This window comes from Ptychodera flava, assembly GCF_041260155.1.
Source record: "Ptychodera flava strain L36383 chromosome 3 unlocalized genomic scaffold, AS_Pfla_20210202 Scaffold_26__1_contigs__length_13983176_pilon, whole genome shotgun sequence".
Classification (NCBI taxonomy): Eukaryota; Metazoa; Hemichordata; class Enteropneusta; family Ptychoderidae; genus Ptychodera; species Ptychodera flava.
The window spans coordinates 5,842,779-5,869,098 of record NW_027248280.1 but is presented as its reverse complement, the minus strand read 5'-3'; the positions used below and the strand labels follow the sequence as shown (position 1 = coordinate 5,869,098).

At 37.2% G+C, this 26,320-nt stretch overlaps 1 protein-coding gene and 1 long non-coding RNA gene across 4 annotated transcripts in view; both read left to right on the top strand.

Moving 5' to 3' along the window:
• Positions 1 to 26,320, top strand: part of LOC139125805 (uncharacterized) — a 105,490-nt gene that overhangs the window by 15,769 nt on the left and 63,401 nt on the right. The gene's annotated exons all lie outside the window — the stretch shown is intronic.
• LOC139125925 (uncharacterized) lies at positions 2,520 to 6,439 on the top strand. 2 transcript variants are annotated; one of them, XR_011550411.1, is made up of 5 exons: positions 2,520 to 3,825; positions 4,263 to 4,529; positions 4,627 to 4,766; positions 4,925 to 5,110; positions 5,733 to 6,439. It is a non-coding gene; the product is annotated as an uncharacterized lncRNA (long non-coding RNA). The 2 variants fall into 2 exon arrangements; XR_011550410.1 differs by having other exon boundaries at positions 2,520 to 4,529.

The window sequence follows — 26,320 nt, the reverse complement described above, 5'->3', positions numbered from 1 at the left end:
GCTAATAAGGGATATATATATTTCAATTGACTGGACTAAAGTTGATGAAAAGTGCTACATGTATTGAAGCTACTATGATTCAACATTCTTGAAAGTCATAAGCGTTTTTACTGCAGCCAATTCCGAATTTGCATATTGAATGAACTTTCCTAATTAGGGATATATATCTGAATGAACTTGATTGTAGATGTTGAAACTTGCTCTGTACATCAAAGATACTTTCATATATCATTATTGAAAGTCAAAAGACATTTTTACTTCAGCCAATTCTAATTTGCATATTAAATGAATTTTCATAATTAGGGATAGATATCTGAACTGACTTGTTCAAAATTGATGTAACTTGCTATGTACATTAATGACACTATAATATAGGGTTATTCACAAATACGGCCCTGTATGGACGAGGGCTCAGTGAGTGACGTATTGGACGAGCCGAAGGCGAGTCCAATACGTCACTCACTGAGCCCGAGTCCATACAGGGCCGTATTTTGTGTATAACCCTATTATTATACACCTCCCTTCATTAATCGTCCGTATAAACTAATTATATGGTAATTTGAGGGATGCGGCATGCGCGATATGAGTGGAACGCGCGCGATTATTGCTCCGCGCCGTACGGTCCCTTGCGTTGGCACGAAGCCAATTAATTTTCAGTGCAGTACAAGCAAACTTCGCTGAATGTTTTCAATTTTATTAGTTTTTTAAAATAAAAATCAATTGCATTTAGACTCAGTTTTGTGTTTAGCGTGTTTCAAACCTTATACTACGAATACATTTTGGTGGAAGTTGTTATTATGTCTATAACTCACCGTAAAATAGTTTGTTTACATCCGATAATCGCTAGGTCAAAGGTCAAACAGGCGCGTCGCGCGTCTCCCGTATTCGGGACTCTGCGTACTATACAAAATACGGAAAGTTATTGGACGGTCAAACTCCCATAGGTTACGGCAGTAGGTGTATAATAATACAATATTATTGAAAGTCATTAAAGGCGGAGCCTCCCTTTAAAAGGAGGCCAAGGTATGGCGGCACTCATTGTGTAAGTGGACACCAAACAGGCAACATGGGGGCACACGCTCCAGAAAATGCCACTTTTTAGTTTTCCCTGGCCGCAAAAACACAGACAGACTGCTAAGCGGTCATTTTGCTGCCGATCGAACTCTGTGGTTATATTCAAAGTCTAACTCGACTGGAAGACAATTTTTAGGAAATTCCAGCGTTTGTGGTGGGGAATCAATGACCGTTGGCGATTTGAACCGACCGTCAATCAAAGGCTTGCATAAACTCTGTTTGCAGGATTAGCAAAATGTGACAAAAGGTTGAGATCAGTTTGTGTAATTAATGTTATAGAAATCAAACATAATACTGGCCAGGTGTTTGACTGGGAGGAGAACTCCACTAATGCGAGAACCTGGGATTGAAAAGTGCGGCTTTAAGCATTTTCTTTTCAGTTAATTCGTAGTTTGCATATTTAATGAACTTTCCTAATTAGGGATGTGTATCCCAATTGACTTGACAAAGTTGACAAAACTTGCTACATATATTGAAGATCCTATGATACAACATTATTGAAAGTCATCAACATTTTTACTTCAGCCAATTTCTAATTTACATATTTAATGATCTTTTCTAATTACGGATATATACTTGGATTTACTTGATCAAAGTTGGTAAAACATGCTATGTACATTGATGATTATACCTGGTTAAAACAATATCGAAAGTCATTTCACATTTTCATGTCAGCTAATTATAATTTGCATATCTAATGAGCTTTCACAGTTCGGCATATATAGCTTGGCCAAAGGTAATTACACTTGCTATATAAAATGGTGATACAATGACAGAATTTAAGAACTTTAATATTTTTATTTCAGCTAATTACATATTTGTATACTTCATGAACTTTAAAATGAATCGGCAGTGAATATCGTCATTATACTGATCATATTATTTTCAATGAAGTTGCAAACATGTGGCAGAGGTTCAAATTTACATATAACTGCAATATATAATGAAACACGTGAGCATTTTCAGTTCATATCTGGTTTGTTTCAGTAACTTGATTTCCTGCAGATTAATTCTCTTTATTTTAGCCTTCAGTGAAATCAGGCAGTAAATTACTGATTATAGGCCAAAGTCAGTAAATTCTTTGCTTAGTGTCTACCTCCACATAGCCTATTAAGCAACAGAGCATTAATGTTACATTAAAATGGTTAATCTTGTCATGGAACCTTAGTACAAATTTAATGTGAATTATTCAAGAAGAATTGTTCCATTACAGGCAACCCAACACAGCTGTAACTTTTGTGTCAGATAGAAAAGTTGACTCACGTTAAAGGGGCGTAACATTGCTAAACTTGTATTGTTTTATTGTAGTGGCAAAGAAGATTTGACAAAGTCTGACATGTCCATGACCTGCCCCAATGTAATTTTCTTCGCAATAAATCAGATCATTCCAGAACAGCATGTAGGTGTATATTAAGTGGTCTTATAAATTAATATTCTGATTTACAACCAAATCAAATAATTCTTGGGGTCTTAAATGTTAATGGGGTCTTACAATGTGATGAATACAGTATCTGTACCGAAAAGTCTAGACATAACCTACATCCATGCAAACAAGTCTAGTTGGTGTCTAACCATCATATCCTTCAATGCACTTAATTGTCTGCAACAGGCCTCACTTTACAATATTTCATTTTCCTACCAGGAATGTATTCCAACACTTTCCTCTCACTCATTTCTGACAAAACCTTTCTCAAGTCTGTCTCTCTGCGTGGAGTTCGATGAATGCCCGAATTCTTTTAATAAAGTATTGGCCTTATGGAGATGACTAACCAAGGACATCTGTACTTTGTATAACGCTGCTTGATTTATACATGATTGTTTGTTTTGATTTCCCAAACTCAGTCTCTTCACCTCTCTATTGATCAGCTCAATGTGGCCATCAAGTGCTTCGACTCAGACTCGAGCGCGATACCACACGACGCCATATTGCTCTCGTTCGTTTGTTTTGCTTTTCTCCAGTAACACTAACGTAACAGACGCTCTGATTGGATAGCCGTGAGTGCGTGAGTTCAACGAGATTTGCTATGACACAGGTTAAGATGTAGTGAGGCTAGGCCATGCCAAAGTAAACGACCACAACGGTATTGGGCGAAAATATCCCGAGCACATTACTACAGCTGGATTTTAATCAGATTGGGTACATTACATTGTACAGCATATAACTTACATTCTTCTTAATATGAAAAAAGAAAAAAAGGGTTTGGCAAACTCTTATTACTTAAGGTGGAGACTACCTAAGTCAAAAATATTGTCAGGTGCAGTGTTCCCGCTAAGGCTTATTTGCGCGCTATTTGCGCAGTGCCTCCGACTGCTTTCGCAGTGAAATTTGATTATTTGCGCAACTTCAGTTTCATCAGTTTCAGTCATTTCGATCTGTATAATAGTTTTGGTAACGATAACTCAGGCGAAATGTGCGATATCAGCGCCGACTGTACTTCCTGGTTTTGAGCTCAGCGCTCGTTGGCGGCGCAATTGTTACCAACGTTCAGTGTACGTTGTGACTACGTCACTCATTCGATAAATATTAGCATATGGACGGACATGGCTGCACCTGTGAGGCAATCAGGAATACTGGCGTATCTAAAGAGGCCTTCAAACGATCAAGAAGTTCAAAGTGTCGTGGGAGATACTGGAGATAATGTGAGTGATCCCGAAGTTTTGGGTCCCGAACCTACTGCTAAACGAAGAGCTGTTAGGGGACGTTTTTTGACATTTCACTTACGACGACGTCAGCAACACGGTAACTTGCGAGTGAGTATCGAAATATTCACGGCATTTTCTAAAGATTTGTGAGATGTATTCTTGCAAAATTTGCGCGTTTGAGATCGTTCCGTAGTATTTGATTTGCACCTTTCGTAGCATATAGTGGCACATCATCGGCTAGAATTCAGTCAAGCAGCCACATGGACGATCTGCCCAAGCAGCTATCGGACATACATAATAAGTGAAGTCACTGTGAGTTGGGCATACATGTACATGTAGTCTATCAGCTCGAGAGGCCGCTGGCTTGTGATGAATTTCGGTTGCATGCTGCATATCAATTTTCGCACCCAAAGATTTTGTTTTTTTGTTGCATAGAGTAACTAGCGTTTGAGTGGCTGTTTTATTGTATTGCTGTTTGTGTTTTTTACTCTCTTCATCTTATTTTGGGAATGTCATTCATTTCTGATTGATCTGTTTCGTTGTAGAATCTGTAGAAGGGCAAGTGCCAAAGATAATTTTGCTGTCGGGAAAAAATGTCCAGACAAAGGATGGAAAAAAGAGTATCTCCAGCGACATAATACGAGAGCTACACACATTGCTGCTACTCGACAACCAACACTTATCAATGAAGCAGGAGCCAGTGTCAGAAATGCACAAAGAGTTGGTGGGGCTAAAGTTATCCCCCTCATCAAAAACGTGTCATTCTTATGTCAAGAAAATATCAGTGTTTTCAAGGCAAAGAAATTACACAGGTGAGTTCTTTTGATGGCAGTCAACTGTAGTAAATAAGTGTCAAATTATGTATTTACCAAGGATTCTAAGCATTGTTTGATTGATATTTTCACACAGATTACTAAAGATACAAGGCATAGAAATTGATCAAAACCACAGGGGAAAGAACTATGCCTTGGAGTTTGGTTCATTGAGTGATGTGAAGGAACATCTCAACCACCAAAAATCTTATGCTGTATGTGAAGTACAGATATCAGGTAACATATCAGACCAATTTTCCTGTAAACATTTCCAGTAAAAAGGGGCAACTCTTTTCTTTTCCTGTCAAAAGTTGTCCTATACTTTTGTTCTCTTTTTCCCTAATAACTGAGCACATTATTCTGAATGAAATTAACAAATATTATTTTTTTTTCAGGACACAGTGAAAGTAAAATTCCTGAAAAACCTTGATGTTGTCTCATGCACTGCTCTCTCATTGTATAATATCATCAAACAGTACTTCAATGATAATAATGTAAGACTTGAAAGGATGATAATGTGGACAAGTGATGGAGCTGAGGTGATGCTGGGCAAGTATAACGGTGTACAGGCAAGGCTAAAGGTATGAAAAGTACAGCTACAAATAATCTATCTGCTAATTTTCTAATTTACTGCAAATGTTTTACACTGTGCTTTCCTGCTTTCCCACTTACCCCTTACTACCTGAAATCTATCAGCTACAAAGTCTTTACCTGCAATCTGCTTATCTCATGCAATCTCATTATCAACTGTAATCTACTTGTCACTGTTGTCACATCTACTTTAATATCAAATGCAACCTTCCTGTGCTTTCACTCGCTTCTTAGGTGGATTCTCCATTTCTTCTTGAGCAACACTGTGTCACCCACAGGGAAGCACTGGCTACAAAGCAGGCTTTTGCTAAAGTGTCATATATGAGTAAGGTTGAAGGGATAGTAAAAGCTATCTATAACCACTTCAGTAGGTTAGTGACTACATTAAAGCATGGCTATGATTTTTAACAGCAGTATTTTTTATTTTGTTTGTGTTCTTCTTCCAATCTCCATGACATGTGTTTTAAGTGTATGGTAATATTATCTTTTGTTGGTTTTCTTACACATTTTCCAGTTTCATTTCCAATTTATATGAATTTTTTAAAGTGCATGGGCACCTTTTTGTTGTACCATGGTATAATATTAATAATGACTTTATTAAACATTTTTTAGATCCAGTACCAGGCAAGAAAACCTGAAAGACATTTTCTGTGTATTGGACCAGAAAGAGATTCGGATGAAGAGGGTGCATGATATAAGATGGGTTGAGTCTTGGCGAGGCTGTTACTGCTATTGTCAGATCCTATGATGTCCTGGTTGGTATTTTTCTGGTGAATCCAAATCTGGGAAAGACCCAACTGCAATGGGAATCCTTTCGGCTATAACTACCTACAAGTAAAATACTGCTTGTCATCTTGTAAACATGTAAAGTACAGTGTATTCAAACCAAGAATGCGGCTTACCTTTTTGAATAGCCAAAAACTTTTATGGAAAATTGTTGAAAATACCCACATCACTAATCTACCGGGTACATCACTGCATACATTTGCATAGTAAGTGTTGCTTTGATTACAACTTGTACTATTCACTATTTCTCTCTAGGTTTTGCTTGACACTTTTCTTTCTTAGAGACTTGTTAGGCAAACTTAACAGCCTCAACAAGGCTCTTCAGGAACGAAATATCAGGCCATCTGATGCTGGAAGAAGTGTGAAGCGTACCATTGATAGTTTAAGGGAACGCTACCTAACTGCTGCTGATGATGCCATCACCTGGGGCCCCTCTATGCAGTAACTTTTGTCCAGGCTTCCTGATATGACAGAACTACATGGCAACAAGGAAGAAAGTCAGAAATTGTTCACGTCTGATGTGAAACATTTGGTATGTATTGTATATTTTTCTACCAGTGAAATATGTATCGTGCATTGATTTGACTTCAAAATTATATCTTCTTTCTCTTCCTGTTTTATCTTTAATGTCAGTGAACTGAACATTAATTTGCAGCATAGATTTCCTGATACTGCATTTGTTAACAACTTTGACATATTTGTTCCTGCACTGTTTCCTGAAGAGAGGTCAGTCCTGTATGGAGTGGACCAGATAGAGGAACTGTATCGGAGGTATAGAACACTCCTACCAGCAGAAGATTTGGAAACCATTTCTGATGAGTGGGATGACCTGAAATACTGCCTGAAGGAATCCTATCTGAACTGCTCTCAAGAAGAAGTAAGTGATCACTAAAATAAATTGGTATTAGTCCTCTTCATATTTGTCCATGTAAGAGTAATTAATTGCTCTCTCTCTCTCTTATCATTTTCTTACCTTACAGTTTTGTTTGGATTTAACAGTGGATCCAGTAAAGAGACAGCAGTATCCTAATATGGCTATCCTAGCTGAAATGTGTCTTGTTATGGCTGCCAGCAGTGCTGAGGTGGAGAGAGGGTTCAGCCAAACTAACTTGATTAAAACTAAGCAAAGAAATAGACTTTCTGCTCAACACCTAGACATGCTTCTCCGTGTGAAACTTTGCTATACAGGGCTCCAATCACTCGATGCTACTAAAGTGTACAACAACTGGCTACAAGCCAAAAGGAGAAGACTGATTTTTGATAATCCACATTCCAGTGACTCAGAGTCAGATGTGGACTGTTAATTAGCCTGCATATGAGAGTGCACTGTTATTGTGTTTGTCTGCCTCTGTAGCAGAAAATCGAAAATAAAATGATATTAAAAGGACAGCTCTATCTTTGTTCTATTATTGTTAATACATGTAATTTAATCATTTTTCAACTGTGTTTAAAATAATGTTGGCAAACTGAATATTGTGCATTTCAACATGGTTTTGAAATTAGTTATAGTTCATACACAGAACAAACATATTGAAAATATAATAAAAAAGTTATAGATACTCTTTATAGTGATATCAGTCATAAACTGAAGGTTGTGAAAAATGTCCTTTCCTTTCTCTAAGAGCCACTAAACAGGGTTTAAATCAAACCACACAAATATAGATTTTTTCTTCCGGCTTCGGCCGGAAGGGGGGGCACCCCCCCTACGGACCACCCTCTCAAAACCTTAGAGGGAACACTGGTCAGGTGTCAGGCTTGTAAATATAATGTTGCCCTATGGAAACGAAGTAGAAATATGAGTAGAAAAAGGGATGTTCTCTTTGAAGTTTTTGAGGTCTAGATATAAAAGTACTGGGCCCTCGGCTTCGCGCCTTTGGCGATTATCTGCATTGGATTGTTATGTAACAATGTGACTCTGGTCAAAAGAAGGCACGAGGGACTATCAACAGTCTACCCATGGCTGTGTACATTTAATGAAGCCATGACAAACGTTCAGCTGGTAAAACAAAACTGAGGGCTTGAATAGTTGAATTTCAGTGCACTTTTTTAGCTCCGCTGTCAGCGATGCGGAGCTTATCAAATAGGTTGATTTTCCGTTGTCGTCCGTCGTCGTCGTCCGTCAACAATTGCCTTCTCCTCTGAAACCACAAGTCCAATTGCTTTAAAATTTTATATGCAGTTCACTTGGGGTGACCTCACTTAAGTTTGTTCAAATCATGGTGAAATTTGCATATTTGTATTTTTGGGGCATTTTTTGGTGTTTTTGGTAAAAAAATTTTCTTCTCTGAAACGGCTCGTCGATTGCTTTGAAATTTTATGTGCAGTTTGCTTAGGGTGACTTAAATCAGATTTGTTCAAATGGTGGTGAAATTTGTATTTTTAAGGCAATTTTTGTCATTTTTGGTCAAAAAATCTTTAAAAATCTTCTTCTTCAATACTATTGGTCAGATAGCTTTTATATTTGGTACATATGTCCCTTGGGATGATCTATTTCAGATTTGTTCAAATTGTGCAGAAATATGCAAATTTGCATTTTTAAGGCAATTTTTGCCATTTTTGGTCAAAAAATGTATTTCTCAAAAAGTACTGGTCTGATAGTTTTGAAATTTGGTATACAGGTTTCTATAGATGAACTAAGTAATATATATTGAATTTCTGATGAAATCTGTAATTTTGTATTTTTGGGGCAATTTTTGCCATTTTTGGTCAAAAAATGTGTATTTCCAAAACTACTCATCTGATAGCTTTGAAATTTGGTATACAGGTTTCTACAGATGAACTAAATGTTATTTATTGAAATTATGATGAAATCTGCAATTTTTTTTGGCAATTTTTGCCATTTTTGGTCAAAAAATGTTTTTCTCATAAAGTACTGGTCTGATAGCTTTGAAATTTGGTATACAGGTTTCTACAGATAAGCTTAGTAATATATGTTGAATTTCTGATGAAATCTGTAATTTTGTATTTTTTGGCAATTTTTGCCATTTTTGGTTCAAAAAATGTGTATTTCCAAAACTACTTATCTGATAGCTTTGAAATTTTGTATACAGGTTTCCATAGATGAACTAAATGATATTTATTGAAATTATGATGACATCTGCAATTTTGAATTTTTGGGTCAATTTTTCCCATTTTTGGTCAAAAAATGCGTTTCTCAAAAAGTACTGGTCTAACAGCTTTGAAATTTGGTATACAGGTTTCTATTTATGAACTAAGTGTGATATTTTGAAATTATGATGAAATCTGCAATTTTTATTTTTGGGGGCAATTGTTGCCATTTTTGGTCAGAATATTTTATTCTCAAAAACTACTCATCAGATAGCTTTGGTTGACATGTTCTTAGGGATGATCGGATGTGATATATTCAAAGTATGATGAAATCTTCAATTTTGTATTTTTGCAGCTTATTTTAGCCACTTTTTTCTGGCCACTGCATTGAGTTATCAAAGATTTCCACCTTCTTCATCAACATGTGTCAAAAATAGTTATTCTGTACATAAACACAGCAGAGCTATATCGGCCGCTAGGTCGCTTGTCTAAAGAAGGGTTGTTTTGTTTTTTATTTTTCTGTGAAATAATTGTGCGGCAAATGAAAAAATTGGCTATTGTTGAAACAGTACTGATAATTTTAGGGGCTTTTCTGAAAACATCACAGGAAAAAATGCCAAGTCAGCAATTGAGCTCATATGGATAATTATGGTAGGAATATTTTGAGATCTCATCGAAAATCAAGCACACTCACCTAGTGTTTATATGAATTAGTTTGAATCAGTACATCGTTCTAAGTAATTTCTGAAAATTTTCAAGAAAATTACAATATTCTGCAAATGGTTATTAGCATTTTTACACACAATCCTATGGTATATGACAACAATGTACTGTGTATGGGTACCTTTACTACACAGGGTCATATCCCTATAACCACATGCTCCCATCAGGTAAGGTGAATATTGGTCTTCACAGAACGATTTGTAGTGTACTGTCACACTGTTTTGTAGTAGTGCTTATTGGAAAAAAATATCAGAGATTTGCTCAACCATGTTTTAAACGCTACCATATCTAATTTACTGAGTGGATAATGCTACATATCAAATTAGATGACGTGGGAAAGCTGAATGATATCTCCCTGTTGTCGACTGAAACAATCTGGCATCGGTAAATTGTGCAACTAATGTGTAAACATCATCAGTTGTATCTTGTGTCGTGTGTTTTCCACTGGCTTTTCTGATTGTAGCTACCTTGTCATAATGATTCAATATCGCTTCTGTTGTATTGATACTTCTGCTGACTCTGTTGATTGTGCGCTCTGTTATTTCCCCACGGTAACTTGTGACATCATCTTTGAACACTTTGTTATCATGTTCTATGTCTAAATCCATAGGATGGTTGGTATCTATTTTTCCCTACCAGTTTACAGATCTGTTCCATGTCAACCTATGGGCTAACCGTGGCGACAGTAATAAGCACTGTACTTGAGCTAGCAACTCTAATGTTGCATATGCATATTTCGGGCAATTTGAGACTTTGTAATACAGATAAAAGTATTTGTTCAACCAAAGGATACACTCTCCATCACCATGATTTATAGCATCATTGTGATTTAACCCGAGTATAAATGATAGCGTGAGGGTACACTGTGTATAATTGTACACTTAGGTTGTCTTCATCTGCACTTTTGATTAATTAGCCACACCCACCAAAATCTAAGCAGATGTAGATCTTTATCATGATAATGCTACATATCAAATTAGATGACATTAGACTCAACGATTCTTAAGTTATTAGTGGAACAAAATCCAGACTGACAGATGGCTACCAATCTTTCTTGCACACGGCACATGACCTAAGCCTTTCTGCAAGCTTCTGGTCAAAGTTCATTCATTCTAGGCCATCAGGCCGTCTGCCAAGCTATTACAACACTCCCTGCCTCCTTTCACTGCCGTATCTACCGGACCAAAGCGCCGACAATGCCTCCTTGAAAACGAACCAAGAAGTCTACGCCGCGCGTAATGCAGTACGTTACGCCGTACGTTCGTCCAGTGACCAGTGCATGATCAGGGACGCGAGGGGCGTCGTCCACTCCTGACCTCCTCGCTGCCGAACAAGGTCAGACCGCTCCAACTGCACCGACCACCGTAGCGACAGCTGCCAATCTGACATCGGTAAACTCAAGAGAATGGACAGATGTGTGTCAAATTATTTGAACAAGAGAGCAGTGATGATGATTTTGTGATTTGCTTGGAATTGTAATGACTGGGGTTCCTCTAACTTTTCTAGCATTTTTTCATATAGTTGTACGTCAGTGTTAGTATATGTACATCAATTGATTACTGGCTGAGTAACTGCAGGGCAAGCTTGGAGTAAAGACGATACTGTTCAATATTGTCATTGTCGTTGATCTTTAGCGTGATATTGCAACCAGGTTTGCAATACGGCTTGAATTTTTCATTGCAGAGGTAACACCTGTAAATTAGGAGAGTATAAAATTTCATAAATGAGAAATAAAAATGGTGACCAAGTGAAATGAATAACTCCAAAATATTAAACTGACAATGTGCATGGCAATTGTTGTTTTAGAAATCAACACAGGAAGCTGTGTGTTCATAAAGCCCCACTGGCTGGAACTCTTGACCTCAAAATACCTTTCTATTGTCTTTGAACTCTACCCTTCTACCCTTAGAAGGGAGATGGGTTTCACTGCATTGGGAGACTATCCCTTTGTGATACAATGGTCAAGTAAATTCAAATTTTAATGGTCATTATGATTTCTGGCCATTTTCAAAAATAGGTAATACAAAGGAAACAGAAAATTAAATGTCATAGTTGAAAACATTACATTGGGTTGGTTACTGTAGTTAATGTGAAAATATCAGTGAATTCAAAGATATGCACAGTGTCCCTTGTTTTTGCTTTTCCACATGGCACTGTAATTTAATAAGTGGACATATATTAAATCACTGTGTAGTCTTTGTCTTGTTCAAAATTGCGCATTCAGTCCTAGTGGGTGGTTTATACTTCAGTAAGCGTGTACACAAACATAAATTTGTACATGCTAGAAACTTATTTAGTTAGAAAGTGAAATCATAATAATAATGCTAAAAAAAACGCTAAGTGTCTGTGAGGAATAATGTGTATTAAATATTTGAAGCTGAAGTTTTTAATAAATGTTTGAAAAGGGAAAGTCATTGTTTGCTGTTTTTCAGGAAAATTTGACATGCATTCAGAGTGAGTGACTGCTATTTAATTGTAATGCATTTTTAGATTCTTTGAGTGTCAAAGAGGTGTCAAAAATGAGATTAACCAAAACAACTGCTCTGTGACTTCAAATGAGGGGTGCAAATATGGCTTGTTTTCAACATTTTTGACAGATTAACAGTTTTCCTACATAATTTTATGCCAATTGAATCCAACCTATGAAATGAGCTATGGACATGGAATTTTTACAGCCTATTAACAAGGTTACAGACAAGGTTACAAGAACGTCACAACTTTCACCAGAATACACACGATACAAAACATATCACTAGCCTATCCCCCGGAACCCTTCATTAAAGGATGACAACGTTATTGATATTCTTAAACACAGCGATATATTTCTGAGTCATTCTGCAGTGCATTACTCTACTGCAATCCTGTATATTTATTACAATAGTATAGTTTCTCACTTTCCACATCATGCCGTCTGTGACATTACCAGACACATTGACGATGCAATACATACTCTCACGACAGTTGCTCCGTTTGATAACAGGGCAGCATCAATAACATTATCGGGCCAAAACTTCACTGCACACAAATCTGACAATTACTTTCTGACAAGTACAATTTGGCACGATTCACGCTTCACTCTTCTTCGAACGCATTTTGGGGCGAAATACTTTTCATCATACATATAACTTTTATTAATAGACATGAAAACCAATCTGAAGTTGAACTTGGACGTCCGTGACTTCAACGATACCACCAACAAAAACACTAAGCACCACACCAACTTGGAAGCAGCACATATGAGAGGACAACAATTCAAGACTTTTTACAGCTGGAAATGAACCGCTACCACTCAGTCCCAATACAAGCTCTAAATCTATGACACCAGTCGGTGTCGTAGTAAACTGTCAAAGAAGCCTATAGTTTGGCTCGCAGCGGGACTGTGGCGATGACCCGAGCGTGTTTGATATACGCAACAAGTATCGCTGCGATATCACAGCTAGAGTCCAGCTAGATGTCAGGACACATTGGGTTGTCTTCCTACTAGCGGAATAGAAACATACCTTAAGTACACTGGGCAAATCTAAAATATTTGGTTTACACTTTTGACAATAAAATTGAATCTTCATTAAGTTTTTGTTGAAGCTGACACGCTGGATCTAATTTTTGTGTTATGTCTAGTTTTGCATTAAATATGGATTTTATTTTAGTGAAATCCATATTAGAAACATAAACTATTTGTATTAAAATGAATTTTTTTATACTACAAGAATTTGAGTTTGTAATTCTTTATTTTTTTCAGACTTACCAGCAACATTATCAAGATGCTTTGCCGGTAGAAAGAAAAGTGACCCAAAATACTTACTCTAAAAATGCGGGCAATCCTTCTCTCAACTTTACCCATTCTGGGCCAGCTATCTTTCTCTAATTCGTCTAAATCGTCGTCCTCTAACACTGTGCATAAATATAGAAAATGTAAATGTTTTTTTATGGTATTGGTGTACCATACTGTTTTTAGCTACTATAGACTATAGTCTATAGAAGCTATTGGGATGGGTATCCGTCCGGCGTCAGTCTGTATGTATGTATGTCCGTTTGTGAGGCGTCCGTCCACTCAAATATCTTGAGAACCGCAGTACTTACTGATTTGATATTTGTTGTGTAGATGAAAAATATGATTTTGAGAAACTATTTTTTTTAATTTTTTGATACTGTTGAAAATAGGCAAATTAATGCCAAAAAAGGTGTTTTTGGTAAAAACTCTTCTTCTTCATAACCGCTGGTCAGACAGCTTTGTTATTTGGTATACAGGTCCCTAGGGATAACCCAACTTAGATTTGTTCAAATTGTGATGAAATATGCAAATGTGTATTTTTAAGGAATTTTTTTGTCATTTTTGGTCAAAGTTTGACTTACATTGTATGTAATTCTTGTACTGTATAAACCCTATCAATTCACCCAGAAAAAAATAATTAATATGATTTTAAATAATTGAATTAATTAGGAAATCATCAAAGCCAAAATAATTTTAGTGTGGAATTATCAGAAAGTTCAACTTTTTTGACAGTTCATAGTGAATTGAGGATTAAAACGTGTAAAGGCAACTTTCCTGAATCCCAACTTTGATATATTCTGAACCACCATTTATGTTATTGAAAAGAAATTGCTCATAATAGTTTGTCATGATAGGGTGGTCAAATAAATAGATAGAGAAAGTTCTAATTTCCATTTATGGTTGACTTGGTAAGGATAAAATAAGATTACTTTTGGAGGAAAAAAATAGAGTGGTCAATTAAAAGAGTGGTCAAAGTGATAGGGTTTTTATGGTAAAGCTGGGCTGTAAGATTCCTCATGTGCTATTTATAGCAATTATGCAATCTGTGTAAACAGTGCAATGAAAGTGTAACATGATTCCTTATAATGCTTTTGATGACCTTGAACTTCTTAAGTTTCAAACATTTGTCTCTTCTGTGTGCTTTCTCTGATTACCTACAGTCTCAACTTATTCAACAGAACTTACTTACAATGTTAATTTGAAAGTTAAAATGTGCTTGGTTAATAGGATGAAACTACTGATATTAAAAGATAACCAGCTCAAGATTCTTTATAACCTGACAGATATGCTGTTTTTTATGACGTAAATCTTGATTTGAGCAAGTCTTGTTTACTTTAATTAGAATGTAATTAACTCTCGTTTATTTGCTATTATAGACTAATATAGTCTGATGAAATATGCAAATCTGTATTTTTACGGAATTTTTTTCCATTTTTGGTCAGGCCATCCTGAAATTAGCTATCAAAGATATCCACCTTCTTCATCAATACATGTGTCACAAAAGGTTATTCTCTACATAACACAGCAGAGCTCTGTCAACTGTTGAGTCCCTTGTTTTTTCAAAACCGCTGGTCAGACAGCTTTAATATTTGGTTTACATGTCCCTAGGATGACCTTAGTGAGATAATTTCATACAGTCAGGAAATGCTTAATTTTGTATCCATGTCTATAGTAGCTTCAGGGACTTTGGCCCTATGTTTTTCGGATTACACATCTTCCTCTGAAACATGGTCATCTTGCTCCTCAGTGGCTTCGTATAGTTTTGAAAATTGACTATTTTGGTTTCCTGGCTTCCCTTCCTACTGCGTGGTGAAATGCCTACATTCACCCCACCAAACATCATGCATATCTCATGATTTACAATTGATTTTGACAAGCTGAGAAGCTAAAATAAGCTAAATAATATAGTGAAATTTGCATATTTGTGTTTTTAGAGCAATTGTCGCCCTTTTTTGATCAACACATCTATTTCTCTGTAGCAGCATGTCCAAATTGATTGGATGTGTATAGATGTGTTGAAATTCCAATATTTGTCTTTTTGGGCAATTTATGCCATTCATCGTCAAAAAATCTGTATCTCTCAAAGGGCTTGTCCAATTTCTTTGAAATTTGCTACACAAAAACGATTAACCATGCAGATTTATTCAGTATTTGCTATCGAGAAACTTTCAAAGTTCAACCCTTTTATGTGTTTTTGTGTTGGGATTTGTTGGATAGATGGCATTCTACGTAGTGTATTGTTGAATGTTAAAACATGTGTTGCTGTTGTTATTTGAGGCGGTTTTTTGAGAAAAAGAATTGAAAATGCCTTTTTAAAAGCAAAATAATACATAATGACTTGATATGTTGTTTTATCATTATTGACGTGTTTCCACTAGTTCACCCATTCTTGCATTCATCATTGTAATAAAATGCTGTGAAAAAAATGAAACTGATGTGGCCTGCATCTGTTTACATTGATCTTAAAAGGCAAATACAACTTTCTGTCTTGACAACCATACCATAGTTTCAATGTTTTACCTAGTGTACCTGCTTGGTTTGTACGCAGGAAACAAGTAGAAAACAGGCTCTATAATTTCATAATGTTCAAGTGATCAGAATACAAAAGTCCTGAAAAGATAAGATAATCACAACTTCAAGTATAAGGGATACAGTCACTCTAAGTATATAAATTAAAATTAAAAATGTGCCGGGAGGATGTATTAAAAATACAGAAAGTTGCTTACTGTCGGTAAAATCTAAAAAAAATTCAAAATTTTAAAGACTTTTGCAGATTTTTTTTACGCCTTTCTCTTCTTATTTATTTTTTTTTATTTTGCAAACTACTTTGAAGATTTTTTTTTCCTAACTTTCTGCTCTGAAATTTTTTTTTTCTATTTTTGACCACCCCCCCCTCCCAAGATCTAATGGTCCGTCCCTTAGTGAGATAATTTCATACAGTCAGGAAATACTTAATTTTGTATCCATGTCTATAGTAGCTTCAGGGACAATGGTCCTATGTTTTTCTGAAGCATTGATGATTTGGGAATAATGAATGAGTGCAGATGTTCCTTCAAACCACAGTACCAGTAAATTTCCACATTATTGCAATGGTTTTGTTTAAAATGAACCTACACCATGTACAGGGCTCGAAATTAACTTTTTTCCCTGGTAGTCCCATTGGGCTACCATTTTCTGAAGTTGGTAGCCCAGTGACAAGGTCTGGTAGTCCATGCATGAATGAAGAGTTTTTTTGTAAAGGATATTTTTATTTATATCTAGGCAATGAAAGATTTATTTTTTCATGATTCTATCGATGAAGTTGATTTTACAGTCAGTTTACATCAATACCTGTGTAGTGGACAACAATTACGCCTAAAAGTTTGACGACCTATTCACACAGAGCTTCTATGCAAATTTTGATGTTCGCCATGACAACAACTTTTCACTCAGCACGTGTAGACATAGGCCTACATGGCTGAAAATAGATTGGCTATGAATTTCAGGACGACAGCTTGGTACAGTCATATTCCTAATACTTTCGTGGCAATTTTTGCTATATTTCTCCACCATAGTACACTATCATGCACTATCATGGGATCATCTCGTAAACTTCGGAAAGTGTGATTTGTGGATGGCCCGACAGCTTTTTCTTTGCAGATTGTAATCAATTTTGGAAATAATAAAAAGAAAAATATCACTTAGTATTGAATGGGTTTTTATTGCTTGATTCAGTAACATGACAAATGTGGCTGTCGGTGCAGTTGAATGTTGGAGTTTGATAATTTCGTTCACAACATTTAAGACTGGTAATTACACACAAAAAAGTTCTGATCTGATCTCACGAAGTGAAAAAGGGAAAGGGAACGCGTGGAAACAGTACGTTATTGCTTCAGTCAGTGTTATCATTTAGTTCGGGATCGCAATCACGAAAATTTCCTTCATAACATTTAAGACTGGTAATTACACACAAAAAAGTTCTGATCTGATCTCACGAAGTGAAAAAGGGAAAGGGAACGCGTGGAAACAGTACGTTATTGCTTCAGTCAGTGTTATCATTTAGTTCGGGATCGCAATCACTCCCTCGCTGCCTTGGTCCGTATGGTAAAATATCAGGCCGACGTCTTCGCTCACCGTTGTTAAACCAACGCTGAATTGCATTGCTTGGGTTGAATTCATCTAACGCATCACCATGTAGGACAATTCACATGAAATCACTGAGCGTGGCGGTGTTTAGGGCTGCACGCCAATCTGATTTTACGCGGGCCATGAGGGAAAATCCTCTTTCACATTCAATGGTGTGGATCGGTATCAGTAATGTGATTTTTACCAGCCATAGTACGTTACTAAACTGCACGGGGTTTTGCAGCAGAAGACGTTGCCAAATATCCAGAAAATGCAGTGCTGGGATTGTTGTCAACACAGCACTAACGACCGTTTTCAGGCCTGTCCATTCGGCTAAAACTTCCTCGGGTTGGAACTCGGTGTGACGTCGCAACAAATCAGGGAAGTGCTGAGATATGATAAATATTTCATCCCGACCATAGTTTCGTAGCTCTTTGGGGTTTTACGGCCAGTTAGCGGAATCCAAAACATTTGGTGCGACCATTATTGGATCCTCGGCAAAGGAGCGGAAACGAATATTTATTTCGTGTAAACATGAGTTGATGAGCTCAGTTTTCATGTCTTCTCCGTAGATTTGTTCACCGCGACGTCTGGCTGGTCGATGCAAGTCTACGCCATGAAATATCACTCCTCGTTCAAGTGTTTCCTTGATGAATCTTTCTGATGGGCCGGGTTCTCTTGTTAGCAACTCCAAGTTATCTACTGTCTGTTGTAGTCCAAACTTGACACTTTCAACGGATGTGTCGTTATGTTGAAACAGGAGAGACATGCGGCTCAGTACGCGATAAATGTCAAGTTGGATATACAGGTTACGCATGAAATCGATTTGCGTGATTTTCTCCTAAAACCCTCGTCCTTTCATTTTGGAGTCTTCAGTATGATCCGAACCGAGCGTTGAGATGTCCTGCAAGTGGGCAACAATTGCTCTCCAGTCACGGTCAATTGCTTCCAATGCGCGTTAGTGGTGGTCCACCCAACGAGTTCCTAAAACGTTAGTTGGTTTAAATACCACGATGCCAAGTTCAACGGCAGCTTCCCTCAGGGCAGCAAGGTAACGTGGCGAATTGTTGTAAAATTTGAAGATGTTAACTAAAAAGTCTTCAATTTGGGAATAGACTGGGGACTGTTTCAGGGCCACCTTCAGGCAGAATTCGAGACGATGAGCTGTGCAATGCACACTTATCAGATGAGGCACGTCTCTTCGCACGTTGGTCATAACACCACGTCGTGCGCCGACCATGACGGCAGCACCGTCTGACGCCATTCAAACGAGCTTCTTTTTCCACTGATTTTCGCGCATACCCATTTCTACACGGAAACCTCTATCGATGGCATCAGTTGATGAGTCTATCAATACAGAATACAGTCCGCTTTCTTTGATGCAATCGTGAACTTGGTCACGCACTACCTCGCCGATGAAATGTATAAAGGTCGCTGCCTGCTTATCATTTCTGTAGGTGCTACCTATTTTGATTTTGTTGCTTTCCTTGAGTGTGCACAGGTCTTCGAAATCAGTAAAAGATTTTTCATTTTTAGCGGACATAGGCTGTGCGGAACAAAACTTCAAGCCGCTCATACTGTAAACGATCAATGTCCAATACGCACGTTACAAGTGGGCGAGGATTTTGACTTTCTTCAATGACTTTTTTTCGACTGCCCTTCGATGATGAGCACTAGTTTCGTGTTTCCGAAGTGCCTCAATCCGCAGGTTACTGCAGCCTATTTCACTTGAAAATGCCGACGTACCACCCCGACATATCTTGCAGAACATAGCATCTTTCTCTGCCCGATATTCTAGCCAACCTTCCCTGCCGACCATCAACGACCGTTGAAATTTCTTTACTCGTACAGGTTTAGTAGAGTCTTTGACAGAGTGGGTGTCCCCATTTGACGATGTTTCATCGCCTGGCACTTTTCGTCGGAATAATTCATAATACTCATGTTGACACATGAAGTCGGTCAAGTCGAGTGTTGGGTTTAGTACTACGGACGCGGTTTATAAATTTGTGTTTAATTGTGATTGATACATTGTGATTAAAAAACTACGAAAATGAATTTTCATTGGCCATCATTTCCCGAGCCTGTCATCCAAGTACATCAGTTCAGATAATGATATTTTATTGAAAGTTTGTTGCAACCAATTCGACTGCACTGTCGCCTTTAGATTTGCATAACAAAGTTACAGACTGGTTTTTCTGTGTGTAGCTGAGTTGACTGTATGAGCGTCTGTCGTCATCTCACAGCGATCAACATATCGCACTAAGTAATTTCACATCCCAGGCTTTGGTAGTCCGTGTGGACTACCATTTCATGGGTTTTGGTAGCCCCAGGGAAAAGTTGGTAGTCTGTGGACGCGGGACTACCGCTAATTTCGAGCCCTGCATGTAAAGGAATCAAGGACAATAGCTTGGCAAAATTCCAACCATGTTGTATATGCAGATCCAAGGTGCAGTCAAGTATATTGTTTTTTAAGTATAAAGACATTGGTGCAGTATAACACACGATATGTAATGAAGGGGGAATTGTATGGCAATAATGTTTTTGTGTATACCTTGCTGTGTTTTGTAAAAACGCTTGTACATCTTACACATCTATCATGGATTTTCATGCAGCAACACCAAGTTTTTCTGGTCTTTTTACTCTTTAGGCTCTTGACACTGTGTAGTTCACTTGACCCTTGGGATATTCTTTACAACGTGGCAAAGCAATACGCAATGAGAACATTTCCATAAATATAAATAGCAACTCCTTCATAGAATTATACTAACACCCTGTGGGTAGTAACCAAACCATTTGACCCTAAGTACTACAGCAATGTATGTTTGATTTATGAAATGCATGCATGAGAAATGCGTAATTACACAAAATTTGATTGATATGATATTGTATTCTTGTTATGTGGTAACGTCTTGACTATTATTATGCAACTCCTCTAAATATTACCACATCACTCAAATGCAATACCAAGTGATCAAACTTCATGTAATATACTTCAATTATAACTTAAAAATACAAAAACAAAAACAAAAGGTTTACCTGTCATGGTCTTCTTGGCTAGTTCAACTTTAAGAGATGAAATTTCACTTTTCAATGAAACATTCTCCTCTTTAAGTTGTATGACCTTCTTCTCAAATACTCTACACCCAGAACATGGTATGCAATGTTGCTTTGGCCTCTTCATGCCTTCAGTTGGGCGTTCTGTACTACCGGTATCACTAACATAGTGCTTGGTCACTTTCTGAAATTATATTCATTTTGACTTTAAGTGGATTGATTATCCATTGTATCGCAAGGCCATTATCAGTTTATGTTACTTAAAAAAGAAGTCTACCGTAATTGTTAAGTTTAGTCCAATTGATTTTATTCCATTTTATACTTATTGCTACATACATGATTTGAACGGTTTGCTTAGGACTAGACCAAAAATTCATGAAATCAAAGCCTGTAGTGACCAGACTTTGTAGTCAAAACAACAGATACTCACTAATGAATAGCTTTCTTTTCCTGTTTAAAGCCAAGAATTTGCTTGTGAAATGAGTCACTTGTTTCATCATTTGCAGGTGCATATGTAATATAATGATAGGGTCACAAAGATCAATGTGATGAGAAAAGTGGATTTAACCCTTTCACCCCCAGTTCCCTGTATACAGGTCCAATTTACCATAGAAAACAATGGATTTGGGACAAACCATGGTGGTGAAAGGGGATTTAAATGAATATATGTACCTTAATCTTAGCTTGTTCTTTGGCTGAGGACTTTGAACGATCTTGGTTTGCATATGAAGCAGCACCACTGCTGGTTTTGATTGCTGGTGACTCATTTTGATCATCCGACCATTTCAGAGATTCGTCTTCCGATTCAGAAATGTCCATGGGCTCAGGGTCTGATTCAGACTCAATGGGCTTATTACTGGATGAACTTCACACAAACAAAAAGAACAAAAGAAATCTTGTTATTTCTGATGTCACTGTTAATGACACTTTATCTCTGCTAAATAAAAATCATGTCTAACTACTACCGGTATAGCTCAATAGCAAAGGTCATCAACAAAAGTCAAGACGGATTTACACGCGTATCATGTAAGTCTTTCTATTGCTCTGACACAAAGTGGACACTTCCCTCACCTTGTGATTGTGAAGCTACATTTTGACTTTATTTGATTGATATCTACTGGCTAAGGGGTTGTCGATAAAGCTGACGCACAAGAAACATAATTCCTTCATTTTACCTGAAACCCCGTCCCCCTTAAAACAAAAGTTCTTATGCGAAATCAATTTTGTATTATGATGACATTTCTGACAAACCCACTCGCACCTCTCCTATCTCCATGAAAAATACCGGAAGTGCACACTAATTAATAAACCTCCACTGTACGCGAAACATTTTTTAAGACACAGAACATTTTAATGTTTTTTGATCGTAGGAAAATCTTTCCATGTACATGTTTCATGTTGAAAAATCATACAAGTTTTATTTCACATTAATGTCTTTTTGTTGTCTTTTCTTTCTGTGTATTTTGTGTTCATTTTGTTCTTGATGAACGCGAAGGTAGTATTGCATTCTCGCTGCAAAGTCGCACCTTGAAAACCATAGACGAAAATCCTTATGCGATTTTGACGCACATAAAAATAGTTTCAGATTTTTATTACCCACAGACAAATTTTATTAGCCACACATTTTTACGAAAACAATGCTTTCTATAATGCTATAATCTCCAATGTCGGTTGCATGCTCAAGAATAAACTATCAACACATAAACCTTGTATCCAATTGAGACTTCATTTTAACACTAGAAATTGCTTGATTCTGGACCGTGATGCAAATCGACAGCAACACGCAACGTTGAGACCATGATTAAAATGAACTGCAATACAGAAGGTCGGGACCGCGATGCAAATCAACAGCATGACAGCAATACTGAACGTTCGGACTGCGATTTAAATAGAAGTTTGGTTACACGTAATTACGTTCCATCAGTACACATAGATCTTTGTCACGTCATACAAGACGTCATGTACATATGGCACAGACGTTCGGAACGTCATCAAACGACACTTCTACACGTAGTCTTAAGTATGTGTATTAATTTTTAGATTTTCTTGGTGATTTGCGGGAATTTAGACAGGAAATCTCGTAAGTATGGGTATCATTGTAAATTAGCAAACATCTTTGATATCAGAAAATTCCGTAGAGTTAACCTGTACAAGACGTACGTGCTATGATTTGCTGAAATAAATGAAATGTTGTCGTCTAATTCAACTTTTTACCTGAAGCTGTCGCAAAGATTTCCCTTAATCAGATAAATAACTGTATTACAGAAAATCGGTAAATTTAATGCAAGGATACAACGAGCTTGAATAGTCCTCGCGTAGAGAAATTAATTGTTTCTTAAAACTTAGACGAATTTTGTATGTTTCTAAAAAAACAATACTGCAAACTGTAAGCATTCTCGTGCAGATGAAAATTGAGTGGAAGTTTACTGAAAAAAGCGGTAAAGGTAATAAATAGCGAAAACGTCAAGGCTTTCGGTAGCGATGATTGTGAAAGTTTGTCTTTTTTTTTCAACTGGGGAAAACGAAAGCGTTCACTGTCATCTGCTCCCTACGTTTGCTACTGCCACTGTACTGTGCTATCTCGTCACGAGCCATAAACAGTTGAGTCATTGCTCAAAATCAACAAATTTATCACCGAACAAGAATCCAATATATATTAAGAATATGATGTATCAAAATCAACACATCATCCTGTCAGGTGACGGGTTTAATTCTTAGCATCGGCAAAGTAATAGTATTGTGTTGCTGTTGAACTTCTGCGGTAGGCTGTACTAAAGCGAGAATGTTTACTGTAGTAACGTACGGCAAACATGGTTTTCAGAAGCTTGTGCCACTTCGTCGACAGCTCGATAGGAGCCGCGGCCACAATGAAGTGTTTTCATACGACACTAGTAAAATCGAGATCGAATGAACATTACATGACAAAAGTTAAATGTTTCTTGTTGCGGTTAGTTTATTGTGATTGTTTATGATTGTAGTTTCAATCATAATTACGACGAACGATGATACACTTTTCCTCTCAATTTCAAACAACGTCCAAGGTGCTGAGAATATATGCAAACGTACAATATGGCATCGTAATCCTCCAGTCCTTGCCAGTTTCAAATAATATATTTCTAGTGTGGTTGCATAAATGACCAACAATACCAACAATGTGATACAGTTAAATTGTTGAAAATCGACATTGCTGCTTACATGTAGCTGTGATGTCGCAGTGGTGCTGTGGCATCTATCAATCATGCTCAGATGAAGGGTCATCACCACAGAACCACTGCGAGTCACCCCGCAGACTTTTTCGTACTTTAGTACAACACTGAATGGTGACACTGATTTTGATCGCAAAAAATGAATTATATTTAGTCTTTTAATAAATACATTTGTATAATCTTTATCATTGACTATCTACTGTAAGACTGATAAACTGCTGCTAACATTAAGCACATGTATTTTCAACCATTTTCTTGTGAGCTGTTGACAGTTTCTGTAACGTTTGTCTGCCTTCCTCTACTAGGCACTGAATTCATTGGAGGTGAAAACTTTAAATTTGAGCAGAAACTGTTGACTGCTCACAGTTAAACAGTTGAAAATACGTGTTCCTACATGTATTGTCCAGGTAGTAACCAGGAGTAGAGGATGAGTCATAGATAGTCAATAACAAATGTGGTACAAGTTGATTTATTCAATGACTAAGAAAACACGCGATTATGTAAATTAACACACAAGTTTACTCAACGACAGTATTTCGAGAGTAATCCCGGAGAAAGTCCCAGAATCACTGTGTCTGACTACAGACGATTAGTCTCGAATCCATCCCTTGGTCAAGCTCACGGCTAAGAAATGATTGACAATGTAAGTTTTCTATCTGATAGAGGGACCGTGGTTATGCATACAACGCCTGACAGCAGTGGGGTTGCTTGAATGAGGAATGAACAGGGTCTTGCGGAAGTTGTCGCTCTCTTGGGCGTCCCTCTTGTTGAAAACAGATTCCCTATTTCGTCACTAAAATCTTTGCAAAATATACATGGTGGAACAGAGAGTCTGAAACATGGCTAAAGTGGGAGGTCTTAGAAAAATAGAGACCCATCGAAGATGCGTGCTTCCCACAACGATTGGAATTTTCAAAGTAAAACACAGCGACACGATGAGCTTGAGTTATCTTTCCCAATGTCCGAGGTATATACCGGTATACTGTATTTTTTAACGAAAAATTTATATATGTCTCTGTTGAAGTGATTACTGAAATTGAACATTTAAGTTGATGTGTTCCACTTTATCGCAAGCTATACTGTACGATTGAATTTCAAGACTGATAGCCCAAATTGAGTATAAACAAAAGAAATACTAGAATTTAAACTGAAATGTGACTTGTCATCCCCTAACTAATCCTAGTAATTCCTTCAAGCAAGAGCCTTATTTCCGCTCCACAATGCTGCATGCACGCAAAAAAACTAGTATCTTTGGTATACGTAGCTGTTAATGTAAAAAGGCTCAAAGATTACGACGATGCCCAACGTCTGCACTGTCGCTACTCATATGTTTCGTTATCATGTGAGAAAAATCGTTCACTTGTGTATCGATTGAACGTACGTGTACACCTTCCTACTAGTACTACACATGCAAAAATCAACCCATTTGTCAAATTCTCTGAACTAGTAATGTAGTTGTCTATGTCGGAGTGTTTATTTACTTGAGTCTCCATTTAGTTTAGTACATAACTCATCAGTGATACAGTACAGTTTTTCTCATATGGTGTTAATTTTTTCGCGCCGATTTGTTATAAATGCCGCGGCGTCAAAAAAGTTTGCATACTTTCATTTATTTCATTTGACATACTATCATTTATCTCACTCGACAGATAAGCAAGAAGGTGTTCGAACAGATGGAAGAGGTGTGTTGAAAGATACGGAAGAAGGAAGATTACTACGGCGGAGTCCAAATTATTGCTTGTGGAGATTTTCTCCAGTTGCTGCCAGTAGCAAATCCTCTATATCTCGAAAATGGCACTTTGCTTTATGTCACGATTGGTAGATAACTTACACCATATAAACTTAGACAAAAGTATGTAGACAAAGCGATCCTGTATTAATAAAAGCTGTTAAACAAACCGCCAGAGGAACATAAGCGATGATACAGATCGTTCCTCAAAGGTCTCTCTAGGCCTTTACCGGTAGCAGACAAGGGCTGCAAAAGCACACATATCTTTGCAACGAATTTATAAGTTGAAATGTACAACTCCGACCGACTATTCGAAATGGAAGGAAATATGAAAATTATGCTTCAAAAGATGAAGGTATGTTCATTCATAATATATTAGTGGTCAGTGCTGTTGTTGTGTTACTTTGTCACTTTGATGAAGTCCGTACGTGCTGCCCCTTCCAGTTCGGTCCCTCTAAGGGATTGTAGCAGATTGTTAAAGCCCCTGCCAATAACGAACAAACAATTTAATGAATATGATGTTCTGAAACAGTCTGACTACTGTTGATTTGGAAAACTAGTGAGAAGCGCTTCAGTGGATGTGTTTGGAAATAAATTTGAAGCTTGGATGATGTATTTTGCAAGATTACATGTTTTTGCTATCACAAACAAGGAAATTGGAAAATAACACTTTTCTTCGGTAAACTTGTTCGATTCATAACTTGTGTGATGAGTAACAATTCTGTTATGTTTTTATTATTTATTGTTTTAGGTGATCCGGCCTACTTACGGAACATGT